The sequence below is a fragment of the Ixodes scapularis genome, unplaced genomic scaffold, assembly GCF_016920785.2.
Source record: "Ixodes scapularis isolate PalLabHiFi unplaced genomic scaffold, ASM1692078v2 ptg000247l_1___fragment_3__unscaffolded, whole genome shotgun sequence".
Classification (NCBI taxonomy): Eukaryota; Metazoa; Arthropoda; class Arachnida; order Ixodida; family Ixodidae; genus Ixodes; species Ixodes scapularis.
Window position 1 is genome coordinate 262,016 of NW_024609948.1, and position 13,535 is coordinate 275,550.

At 46.2% G+C, this 13,535-nt stretch overlaps 1 long non-coding RNA gene and 1 pseudogene across 2 annotated transcripts; both read left to right on the forward strand.

Moving 5' to 3' along the window:
* The first annotated feature begins 770 nt into the window (after positions 1 to 770).
* Positions 771 to 7,019, forward strand: LOC121834000. 2 transcript variants are annotated; one of them, XR_006076974.1, is made up of 3 exons: positions 771 to 973; positions 1,059 to 1,160; positions 6,789 to 7,019. It is a non-coding gene; the product is annotated as an uncharacterized LOC121834000 (long non-coding RNA). The 2 variants fall into 2 exon arrangements; XR_006076973.1 differs by having other exon boundaries at positions 771 to 1,160.
* A 1,764-nt stretch (positions 7,020 to 8,783) lies between these two features.
* On the forward strand, positions 8,784 to 10,635 carry LOC121833999 (annotated as a pseudogene).
* Positions 10,636 to 13,535: the final 2,900 nt, after the last annotated feature.

A 13,535-nucleotide genomic window follows, 5' to 3' on the forward strand; every position in this document is an offset into this window, starting at 1 on the left:
TCAACCCAGGGCACCTCTGGACGGCCTGCCTTCGTCGCACGCTTGTTGCCTTCTGTCTAACTTTCACTATGCATGAACGTTCCCGTTCACGGTCAGCTGCACGCGCCTGGGCGTACACTCGAAGCTCGCAAGACGCCAAAGTGTTATCAAAGATTTGTTTTGGGTCACGCCGGAGGCGATAGTGCCAATAGACTTCCCTGCCATTCGCAAAGAAACGTTTGCGAAGTTCTGCATGCCAAATCAAGGAAGGCCGTCGCATACCTCAGCGATTAATTTACATCACCTGGGATTCTTTGAACGTGAAACTGAAATCTCGGTTACCTGGCACCTTCTCTCCAGCTAGGATTCCAACCCACCAACTGGGGATTCGATTCTTTGGGCCGGCGGTTTGCCTCGGAGCCACAGATGCGGCCTCCCTGCAGCTGTCTGTGACCATTCACGTCCGAGTGGGCAGCGCACACCCACCCACAACCCACTGCTCGCACCTCTCGTTTGCGTACCTCGCATAACCATTTCCCAAAGTCATGGCACGAAATGGGAAGCCATTATTAATCGAGCGATCAGTAATGAAGAGATCAAACAGGCAGAACATAAAAAGACTACATTTCAGGATGCTGAAGGAGGTTTGTAAAGTTTGGGTTGAATACTGGCAAGCAAACCTGGTGCATGTCTGTTGCACCTATTGGCTGTCCTAATTGAAGTTGTGTTATAAATCTAGTTCCATCATGATTTCTGTTCTAAAACTTGTATTCATAAGCGATACTTTAGTTATTTATGCCACATTTACTTCATTCACTTCAGGCAGCGACTCTAACGCCTGCTGTCAGGCTTGGCTGGCCATGAGGGCCAAGTATGCGAGAGAATCGAAGAAACAAAGAGGCCGGAGCGGTGCTGGCCGCGATGGTCTTGCCGTGCCAACATGGCACCTCTTCAAGTAACTGGCCTTCCTTAAGGGCCAGATTCAGCACCGACGGTGATATGCTACATCACTTACTGCTAAGAACAAGCACAGTTGATATCGGGTCTGAGTTTAAAACATTTTTACTCTCTTCCATCAGCACCAAAGTGCTCCCTGTTGCGGGGGGAGTGGCGTCCACTTCTGCAGCGGCAGCAGACGTTGAAAAATGAGGCGTGAGCCCAGAGGCAAGTTTGCTTACACGGTAAGAAAATCTAGAACCGATTTGGGATCACCTGCTTTCTCCTACAGAGTCTTGTGGTAAAGTAAAATGAAGGTCAAGGACATTGTGAAAGAATGCCTGACTGTTGTTACGAAAGGAAGCATCTTGATTCCTCCCACACACTAAGCTAGATGCCATGTTGACAGATGTTTGCCCCACGTTATTCTATGTGCGGAGGAAGTGTTCTCGAGGTCACTTGATTTCTTTCGCGTCAAGATTTACCTCATGTGCTCGAGCCATCGGCGACAAAAAAGAATAGCGTCTGAAACTCACTTTTTATTTCATTTTCGTAGCTACCGGTCTTTATTCGGAGTGCAGACAAGCTGGCTAAGTTGACGTCAACCAGTTGGTGGCCAAAATTACCTTCAGGGCTCCTATTTTGGTCATGGGTGAGAGCGAGATCATTCTCGGCTGTTGACTATTATCGTTTATTATCAACTAACGAAACAAAATTAAATCCGTTTTGCAGTCTACGGTCAGGCAATATTTCAGTGACAACTTCTTGCCAACACACAAATGAGAAGAGAGGTGGCTTCTGACGTGCCTGTCCCATATCGCCCATCTACTGGTCAATATTGGGATTTGTATGGCTGCAAAACAATTTGAGATTTGCTAAGGAACCACAAGTTTGGCAATTGCTTCCAATGTCGAATTGCAAACGGTAGTTTCAGCCAGGAACGGATTCAGAGGGGAGGTCCGGATGTCCTGACCCCCCTCTTGATTTCTGCATGTGTAAAAATTTAGGGCGTGTGCATGTGTAAAACTTTCCCTTACCGCCTTATCTTTATGTTTTCTAATAACAGTGCACAAATTAAATTCAGGTTTGCACCCACAGTCAAGGCAGTGCATTGACAAATGATCGTCAAGCTGTCCGCTCACTTTTTGGTTGTGTTCGCGCAATCTGTCATTTAGACATCTTCCCGTCTGTCCCACATACTTTTTACCGCACGTCAGCGAGATCTGATAGACGACTCTCGCTGCGCATTCTACAAACAAGCTGCGATGCTTCTTCACGCAGCCAACCGGTGGTTTGCGGTGAGGGTCCGTCATTTTGCACAACTTGGCAAGTTTTTCCGGTGCAGAAAGAACCACCCGAGCATTTACGTGGTTTGCTATCTTTTTGATATTGCGTGCGGTTTTGTGCATGTAAGGCACAACCGCCAGACTTTGTTTCTTTTGAGCCACATCTTGGTCTGGACTCGCTACTACTCGTAGCTTCTTTACAACTTTTTCTGCAGCCGACACCAGGAGCGTCCCTGGAAAACCGGCAGCCACCAAGCGTTCTGACTGCTCCTTCAGACTTTAAGGCATTGCATGATGACACAACCTTCTGATGGAGTTCACAAAGCACAAATTTACAATTCCTCTCTTAACAAGTTTCAAATGAGATGAATTGAACGGCAACAGGGGCTTATCTGCTCTTGGTTGGTATTTCCAACACACGTGTTGTTCCAAAAGTGTGAGCCTGATATCTAGAAACTGTATGACGTTGTCCACAAGTACCTCGTGCGTAAGCTTGAGAGGATCAAGGATGGTACTAAAAACTGTTAAAAGGCTGTTCACCACCAAGGAAAAGTGAGAAACATCATGGTGAAGAAAAACTAAATAATTGTCGACGAATCTAAAAACCTTGCTACCATTAAAGTCATTCAGGCATTCCGAGAGAACTCTGTCATGATGGGCTAAAAATATATCACGTAAAACTGGAGCTAAACACTAGCAAATACACACCCCTCGCTTCTGAATATACACTCCCCTGTTCCACTCAACAAAGGTCGAGTTTAGATCAAATGTAAGCAATTCGAGAAAGTCATCTACAGTCATTCCTGCTGCGTTCTGAAAGGCCACCACCCCGTGTTTATCGATGCTTTCCTCTACGCAGGTCAGTAGTTTGTCGTGCGGAAGGGAATAGTATAAATTCTTTATGTCTAGTGAGCAGGCTAGAAAACGTGACGGTCATTTGTCGATGCACTTCCATGACTGTGGGTGCAAACCTGAATTTAATTTGTGCACTGTTATTAGAAAACAGAGATAATACAGTAAGCAAAATTATAGAGGCAGACCTGATAAAAAAACTACGGAGATCGATGTGTCAGCGTGGCGTCGATCGATTTGGGCGACAAAGAGACACAGTTCTTGAGATCAGTGGCGTGGCATGGGATTGGTTGAAGGGCGCGATGATGCAGAGTATTTATACCCTTGATTTTCTAACGAACCAGTTGAAGTTGGTGCATTGTGTTGTCTCATTCCACAAATTACAAATGGGACCTAGTTAATAAACAGTCCTGTAATTCTTTACTACAGACTATCCAGAAAAGCGGTTGCATTGTGTGACCCTCGTGCGTGAATAGAAATGTGTTTTACACATATCTATTTGTTTCGGCCACAATTACGTTAAAGGACACATGCAAAGGAAAAAAAAACATTTTTTTTAAACGGCTTAGATGGAAAAAGGACGCCATAAAACGATTTTACAACGAAGAAAAAAAATTTTTAGAGCTATATTTACGGCGCAAAACGAATTTGTAGTTGGCGCCCGCGGGCACCGCGGAAAAGTGGTCTGTATTTATCACGTGACTGGTCTTTATTTATCACGTGGTGCTTGCGCTCTTTCGGAACCTTCCTATGGCCTCTAAAAGTAACTTATTCATCTTTGTTTGAAGTATAACAAAAAACCAAGACGAATAAGTAACTTTTAGAGCCCAAAGGAAACTCCTGAAAAAGTGCAAGCAGACGTGATAGACCTGTGCGCCGGTCAGACGACGGCGGCGGCGCCCCGAAGCAGACGAACTTGTGCGGCGGCGGCGACGGCGGCGTGGAGAAACGCGTTGAAGCGGCGTTCGCACAACGCTCAGCGTGCGGCGGCGACGCAGCGCGGCGGCGCGCGGGCCTACCACGTGACCAGCGGCGGCTCCCGCGAGCGCCAACTACAAATTCGTATAGCGCCGTAAATATAGCTCTAAAAATTTTGTTTCTTCGTTGTAAAATCGTTTTATGACATCCTTTTTCCATCTAAGCTGTCTAAAAAAATTTTTTTTTTCCCTTTGCATGTGTCCTTTAATGGCTCAGGTATTTTTTATATTCTTTTGCAAAAAATAGTGCTTTGAAGCAAGCATAACTTTTATACATTTTGACTCAAGACTGGGAAGGGATGGAAAAACACAAGGTCTTGTGTTTGTCCATCCATTCTCTTCCCAGTCTCGAGATTTTTACCGTAGAATACCATGCATCCGCCCATTTCACATTAAGCGCCCATTACCGAATTTGCAAGATCTGAGAAAATATGCGCACATTTATATGTAAAATTGATGACTGGACAAGCACTCATCCACCATTTTTTTGCGATTATCTCCAAAATTTGATTGGGCGCTTGCCCGGTATTTTACGGTAGTCAAAATGTTAAACCAACACCAGCTCGTTTGCACCCTTACCTTTTGTTCAATAACTTTTATTGTGTATTAATTATAAACATGGAAGTTCCGTTATGAACCCTGTTTTGACAGATTTTTAGAAAACTAATTCATACGCTCCTAAACCATAGTATGCATTTTGGAGGGATGTGGCCATGAAGTAATTGAACGTGTCTTTATATTATTAAAGTCGTAACCAATGACGCTATTTAGTCGCTGCTGAAGGTTTTTTGGATAGTTGTATTACACTCAACACAAACAGGCTCATTTTGTTCGTAGGCCACTAATTCGCTGTTGGAAATTATAGTATTAAAAAACTTAAATATGCCAATCTGCACCGATGACTTTTTGCAGCATGCTATGCGATATTCAGTTACAATATTTTGGAGTACTTACAGTTTTATGTCGTCACCCATATCCTTTTCCAGTTTCATACTAGTTGCGACTTCACAAAAGTGAAGTCAAAGAAAAATTGCACTTTTGAATGTTGTTTAAATTTTACTAGCGCATGAGTGGAAGGCAGTAAAAGAGTTACAATGATATACGTAAAACTCTCCCATTACCTCGCAACTTTTCGCTTTCCCCCGTTAGTCGGGCCACTAACAACCGAGTACACTTTTTTGACACTCACCTGCCGGGTTCTGACTCATGAGCCCTACTTCGTTTGGACGGGGCCGTACTTGAATCACAACTCTGAATTCGTGTCAAATAAAACTATTATTATTATGTCCGTGCCTGCCGACAATATCGAGGAACTCGCCAATTCTGCAGTGTTGCCAAAACCTTGCCTCAAAGCTTTAAGAGGCAGCCAAAGGAACGACCTCCTGCACGTCTCGGAAGGAGCCCCCATGTCCAGTGAAAAGAGATGGGTCACGTCGATTTATTTTATCAGAACATCCGTGGCTAACGTACAAAAATTGAACGCTTTTGTACGGACGTGGAGTCCGGCGCCGCAATTGGCGGCAACATCCCGCAGAGCCCTCGAGCTCCGAATCACTACAGCTGCCGACTCCAGTCCCTGGCACATGGACGACGGCGACACAGCGACACAGGACCAGCTTTGGAGCCGCTGGTGCATTGGCGGCAAAGTGATAGCCTCCTCCTTGGCTACACCACTGGATGCAAGGGAGGTGGCACGTGCACCTACCATAATGACGAGATGTTTCAGTGACATACTCTTAAGTTGCGATCACACTGCTAATCTTGATTGGTCAAGAGACGGTCTTCAGGGACACTGTCTGAGGCTTTTCCTTCCATGATGGTCATATTGGTCACTCCAAGAACTGACTGCAGACATGTTCGAAGCCCACACATTTATCGAACGAACATCCTTCGAAGATGCTCGAGACGTTTCCGCAGGTACTTCCGTAGTGAACATTGCGCTTTTGTAGGATGCACGAACAGGTCGACTTTGCGATTCCAACCCGTAAAGTCAATGCTGTTTATTCCTTCGTAACGTTTGATTGTAATTATTGTCATTTGTTCGTACCATCCTGATGAGGTTCCCGGTTTCAAGCTTGGAGGTGATCGAATGTCACAGAATGTGGAAGGCCATCCGCAACCGCTATGTTAAGAGACGAGAGCGGCGAAAGGCAAGAGTAAAGCTGGCGAGGAGGATGTCCAGCCTCCCACGTGGGTTCTTTTCAAGTTCCTGGGGTTCCCCGATGGTCAAATCTGTGCAGATGGTAGGCACAGAATGTTTTGGACAACAAAGGGCACTGCAGATTGTGCCGTATTTTGTATGCATTGTAACGATGACGTGGCAGAACCCTGGTTTGTCCCAAGACAAAAGGAGCCTCACACAACACCATGTCTACAAACTGGAGTGAAGGAGCCCCCACTTCCGTGCCAGGAGGCAGGTGTTCATAAAGAGTGCAGCTTTCCAGACAGACTCTAATGCCCGAGTCACGGCAAAGCGACTAACGGAAACAACCGACACCGTCGCGCCTCAAACACGAGCACCATGCACGCGAGGGTATCTTTGGCCGGCTTGCGATGACCCGTGCTTACTTTGAGAGCACCGGACAACTAAATGACTGCCAAAGGTATCGCTTGTCGCTGTTGTTTATTTTTGTTTGTCACTCTAACGGGACTTAGGCATGATGAGCTGAAAGCTATTTCAAATTTTCTACCTACGAGAAATATTGCACAAAACTGCATAGCTTTTATTCTGTCACTTGGTGTTTTTCTCAATATGCAGAGATCCTTGCGGAAATGTATTGCCCTGGAGAGACCGCAACCCCCGCAGAAAATAGACAGCCTGGGATGCCTGCTGATGCCGAGATGGAAGACATACTGGAGCATGAAGACATACATTTTATTTAACAACAGCCTTCGATAAGCATGTTTGCAAGTGGCTCCTGTGTAATTACCCTTTTCTCACTCTCCTCTTTCATTTAAGCGATTGGCTATTCTTGGAGGCAGGTCCAAAGATTCGCCGGTTTGTCATGTCCTTTATAATTAGGATTCCATATTTTTTCGGGTTTATCGGAGCACCGGTAAACCCTGCAAAATTGACCTGCGGTCCAGTTCTGTCAGTGTCGCAGAAAACCGAAAACCCCCAAATCGGAGCAGTTTTTGAATGAAGAATCCTAAGCTTCACTCAAAGAAATAGTTCTGTGCTGCTTTATTTTACGGTGTTAGAACACACTCCCCAATTAACTGTTTACGTCCCTGGTATCTTTGGAACACCCCTTATCTAGTTCCTTTTTTTTTTTATTGGTACGGAATGTTTCCGAGGTATTCGGGTCCCATGCATTTCCCCAGAGGTTGGGGCAATCCATGCCGATGTGTCGTTCCCCAAACATAAGCCCCAACAAGCAGCCATATTTTGTCTGACACCCAAGATTAACACCAGAAAATTTGGAACAATTTGTGGGAAAAGAAAGACCCTAGAAAACTCTGATGTGAAAACAAAAAAGCCCCCTAAAAAAGGAATTCTATTTATAGTGACGCAGTCTCCAGCAATATGCTAAACACACTCCGAGCGCACTGGAAAGACAGAGGCTAGGATACTCTCACTTAAGGAAATTCTATGGTGCCCAGAAGTGATAAATCTCTTCAGCCCTAGTGCACTGATTCAACTAGTTTCATTATCGCATTTCATTCTATGTGGAACAATGTGAAGCTGTCCACAAGGCATGTTGCACCCCTGCCAGTCACTGTCTTGGCCACGTGTTTCCAATGGGCCCCTCATATCGCTGAAGACTGTCCATTCTACAATACCCGGAGTTTCTAGAGCTGTGATGCTGCCTCTGCCCTTTCTTATTGCTACTGTCAAGTGAACCGAGCAATCGACGCTTCGGCTCAAAGTTCAGATTTTTGTTTTTTAATGTTTTTGCAATCTGTATGCCTTCTAGTTTCATATAAAAAAGAATTGTTACAAAATTCGGCCTAGAAGTTACAAAAAAAACAGAAAAACTTGAACGCCTCAAGCGCTGTTTACACTCTTGCGACCGAGAGAGACCAGACCGGTTTTTAAGCCTTTTGCGACTTCTTAGGACCGGATGCGATGCAGCGGAGCTGGTCCTAAGAGATTGCAAGAGGCTTGAAAACCGGTCTGGTCTCTCTCGGTCTTACTCGGTCGCAAGAGTGTGAACGGGCCTTTACCGCGACTCACAAAAATGGAGAAGTTTGTCACTTACGAGGTTTTTCGAGCTCGCGTCTCTCCCAAAGTTTGCGTCAGCCATTGTTGCCGTCACTTCGACCAGGAGGAATAAGCCTTCATTTCCGTTGACTCCTACCACAGTTTCGTACTAGCGGTAGAAATAATAATAAAAAAAACATTTTCCCGCGTCCCGACAAGCCTTCAGGAACTACGGGACATAAATGTGGTACTGCTATTTGCTAACACCCTAACGAACCATGCAGTGAAGCTAGCGCATCTTTGCCAATTGTATCGCGTCGCACGCTATCTGAAACGAGAACTATGGTTTCTGCGACTATTGAGCGTTTTTCACGATCGATGGCGACGAGAAAGGCCACCTTCGACTCCGGAAGAGTCGGCCACTGCGCCCGTTCAAGGGAAGGCGAAAGCAAACGCACAAAAGGGACAAATGCGATGGACCCACCCAGGGACCTACCGCTCGAGCAGAATGGCGACGCGCCCAACGCGCCTTCGAGCACCGCAAGCGCCGAGCAACAGAGCGCTTCGGAGTTCCTCAACGACTTGTCGTACTCCGAAAGTGCTTCGGGAAAGAAGCAGATGACATTTTGCAATGAAACCATTGAGAAAGGAAGCGGCGGAAACGCCGTTATCTGCGAAAGTCAAACCCTTACGCAACTTGTGAGCGGCGCGACGTGGGGGACATGCGGCAAGAGCAAAATTTCCGTTGTGGAAGTTGAAAACAAACGCAACGGCCTTGCATCTTTGCTGGAACTCAAATGCACGAGCGTTGCATGCCCTCCCGAAGTTCTTTCAGCTGCATATAAACCACATCGTGCGACCGCCGCCGGCCGTGAAATGCGCGACCCTAAACAAAGCAGTGGAAGCGCCCACGACACCTTTGCATTCAACATGAAAGTAGTGTCAGTCACGACCAGCTGGTTAGATTTTGTGGCATCCTCGGTCTCCCCAAACCGCTCCATCAAGAAACGTTCCACAACATCTCGAAAAAAGTCCACGCTGCTGCCACCAAAGCCGTCTCTGACAACCTTGCAGAAGCAAGGCGAGCAACTGCGTCTGAAGCGGGTCAGAGCGACATCGCCGTGATGTTTGACGGGACGTGGCAGAAACGGGGACATAAGAGCCACAATGGCATTGGCACTGCCATTTCTGTGGACACAGGCCTCTGCCTGGATTTCGAGGTGCTGTAGGACTACTGCCAGGGCTGCAGTGTGGCAGGCATTTCATTCTCTTGTGTGCGAGAAGAACGTAGACTGCTCATCACATGCAATAAAAACTGCAGCACCTCTACGTATCTGGAATAGGACACAGACATACAACACGGACTTGCAGTTTACAACATCCCTCAGCGACGGAGACAGCAATGCGTACGCGGTAGTGTCAAATGCAGAGGTGTATGGGTCTACTGCGGTGACGAAGGAGGACTGTATGAACCATGTTGCCAAGCGTCTTGGAACAGCCCTGAGGAAGCTAAAGACGCCTCTACCACGTGGGGAGAAGCTTGGCGACAAGACCATTCTACAGCTGCAGCAGTACTACCAAAGTGCCATCACCAGCAACCGAGGGAGTGTGCGAGGGATGTACTGTGCAATCTGGGCATCCTTTTTTCCCTCATGCTCGACTGACAGAGCCAGCAGCCACAAGTTCTGCCATGAAGGGGAGGAGTCTTGGTGCAAGCATAAGAGGGCAATAGCTCTGCAACCACCAGCTCCGGCCCACACACCCTTCCTCACCAAAGCACAAGGGAAGGCAGTGCTTTCCATTTACCAGTGGTTGACAGACATCAAGCTCCTTGCTCGCTGTCCGCAGGGAAGATGAAGAATGCTACTGAGTCCTTGAACACCGAGATTTGGATGCTGTGCCCTAAGACCCACTTTGCTGCACGGACTACGGTGGAGACTGCCACCGCCATTGCTGCGCTATGGTTCGATAGGGGCCACTCCAGCCTTGAGCAAGTTCTGGAAGGGCTAGGAGTCCTCCCTTCCAAGCAGCTGGTCCGTCTGAGCAGTGCAGCTGACTAGAAGAGGGGAACAAGCCTGTCTCCGAAGCTGACCGCTGAAGCGAGATCCCATCGACGCCATCAGGAGAAGCATGCTCGTGCAAAGGACTCTAAGCACAAAGACCGTGAGGGCGCTACCTATGCTGCGGGAGAATTTTAGTCTGGGGATCCAACGATAGACATTTTGGACTATGTCAGCCTCAAGTTTCGTGCAGTTGGAGTGGCAAGTTTGGTATCTAGCATAACAATAGACTTTGAAATGTGTTTTTCATTTCATTTATTTCTCCTTAAGGGCCCTGTGGGGCAATACATAAGGGGGGGAAGCTTGTGGGGTAATACAAAACATATAAACATATAAACATATAACATATTCTCTACAGTGTTTTTGCCCGTTTCCTCTAGTTGTCAAATCACAATGAAATTTTACACAGGTGTTTCTAAGGCTGCACAGAGTGTGCAAATCTTGTTAGTTATAACGTAAGTACAACAACTTTTCGTTTTTAAATACTAAACAAAAAGTGAAATTTTAAAAATACTGACAAACTTTTCTAAATTTTATATAAAAAAATATTTTAGGTATTGCTGATTCAAATAGATATTCACACTAGTTATTGGGGAACCAACCTGACTATTTAGGCTGCTTTACCTTTATAATTAGCAGGAAACATTGTGTGCACAATACTGGTACTTTTTATGCATGTCATGCAGCACAGATATTGAACCAGAACAGCTATCAGCGAACGGATTGCGTGAATGAAAAGAGGAGCCCGATTTCTACTAGCTGGGCATATTTCACCCCCTAACCCCAATATTTAATAAAAAAAAAAAGTATTCCTGAAAAGCATATCTTTTTTTTTTTTTTTTTGCTGTGTGGAAGTTCCACACAAGCGAGTTATGTAGCAGTTTGCATTCCCGTTTCTGCGTTCTGTTCAAGCGATTTCCCCTGCAGGATTTAGGTGACCTCGAACCATCGGCAGCATGCTTGGCGCTGCTGGAACTGGAGGAGAGCGGCCAGTTGCCCACACCGGAGCAATTGGTACCACCAGGCACATCAGCCTCTCAAGGAGCGTCACCAACAGATGCTAATCCTATGCATAGAAATGGAGGTGTAGGGCAGAGGGTGTTGACGTCACAGCAGTCGAGGCCCCCTCCTGCCAAACGAGACTGTTTGAGGGCTCGACAAACTCGTACACGAGAGGAGTTTGCAGGATCCCACAGGATAAAGGCAAACACGTGCACAAGGCCACACATGGACATTAGCAGACCTAACATTGCTTTTGCAGCGAGTCTTGGCAATGCCCTTCACATGCTTCTACCCCGCCTGCAAATCGTTGCGGAAGTGCAGTTTTATGAAACACTCCTTGAGCTTCAGGATAGCTTAAATGACGGTTGAAAGAACATCTTTTTTTATATATATAATGAAGATAACATTGTTGCATAATGTCGAGCATGGCGACAATTTATTACTGCATTTATTTGAAAAACAAGGTGTCCTTGAAAGAAATTTAGCTTTTTTTGTTTACCACTGGGACATATGCATCCCACTTGTAGTGATAAATCTGGCATCTCCCTGAGCAGTCGCTCGGACATGCTTATCCCAATTTTACAACTTGCGCCATCTCTTGGAAGCATTAGGAAGCTCTACATTTTAGTTTGAGTCGCTGCAGATAGATTGGGCTGCGTACTTTCCACGTTTTTTGTGCCTCACCGTATCTGTTTACCATAGCTGAACCAAGTAATTTTTACATGGCTCTGCCCTCAAAAACAAAATGCCTGGCGAGTACAAACTGTGCAACTTGCACCCGGTGAACCTGTCAAGAGTATTCTGAGCAGGTTTTGAGCTTCCAAATTACTCACAGATTTTAGTAGTATAGAACGCCAAAGCTGAAGTCTTCTGAGTGACACCATAACTAGATGTAACAGCGCTCTTTAATAAGAGTTTGTGTTCTAATTTATTAACACTTGTTTGCCACATTCTTGTGCAGGAAAACAAAAGAAACTGACAATTGAGGAAGCTCTCGATTTATATCTTAGTCTACCAGATAACGCTGATGACCGTGAAAATGAATGGGAAGAATCCGACCACAAAGCGCCGTCCGACCTTGACGCCGAAGAGAGCATCGAGGAGAAGCAAGTGACCCCAGGGACGCAAAATCAGAAAAGGCAAGCCCCGAAAAGACTTCACGGTCAGCCCCAAGAAGCGTCGCATCTCGACTGAAAAATCAGTCGCTGCAGAAGATGGTGCAGTTGCCGAAGGAGTGTGGCCTTCACAACAAAGCCTTCAGAGGGCAGCATGCCACTGGACGCATTCCAACTTTATTTTTCTGAAGACGTTATCGGTCACATTACAGTCCGGACCAACTTGTATGCAAGTCAAACGAGAAGAACAGACTAGGACCCCTATCACGCCCGAAGAACTGAGAGCATAGGTCAGAATGCTCGTCCTTACGAGTAGAGACCCCATGCACCATCTTCATCTTTATTAGAGTTCGGACAGCCTGTAAAACGTGAAGGAGATCTCGCAAGCGATTTCGTGCGAGAGATTCCAAAAAATAACAAACTGTCCGAATCTAAACGACAACACTCATGACAGCGGGGATGCGGAAGACAATGATCGCTGCTACAAAATGCGTCCACTGATTCATATGATGAAATAAAAGTTTGAAAGCGAGTGCCAACCATCATCCCATCTTGCCGTAGACGAGAGCATGATCCTTTTCAAAGGGAGATCAACACTAGAGCAGTACCGTGTTTGCACGATTCTAAAGCACACTTTCTTTCCAGAAATTTCAGGCTCAAAATGACATGCGCGCTACAATTGGGCCCAATAAAAATTTGAAGTAAAAGTAAGTCTAAAAATATCGGCTAGGTGACGCATGCTACCGCCCGTTACAAAGTGTGCAGCGCTTTCTTTCTTCCCATTTATCAGACAGATAATCACGTATTCAGTCACATAATCACATACCACAATGTTCACTTTCGTATTGGCCAAGCGCCGTGCTGTCTCGTGTCACCGCAAGCTTGAGCCAAGCTGCTGCTGATGCGATCGTTGCAAGATGGAGAAACAGAAGCGATTTCATTACGAGGCATCATTCAAACAGAAAGTGATCATCCTTGCTGGAAAGGAAGGTAATCAAGCAGCGTCACGATCACTGGGCATCCCGGAAACGTGCGTGCAGGATTGGCGCAACTACCCGCCTCTTCGGACGTCATCAAGGCCAATTCTTTCGCACTTGCTACAGGTTACAAGATCCGCCGCTCTTCATTCCAAGCGAGTAGGAGCTGGATCACCAAGTTCATGCGGCAAAAAGGATTTTCGCTGC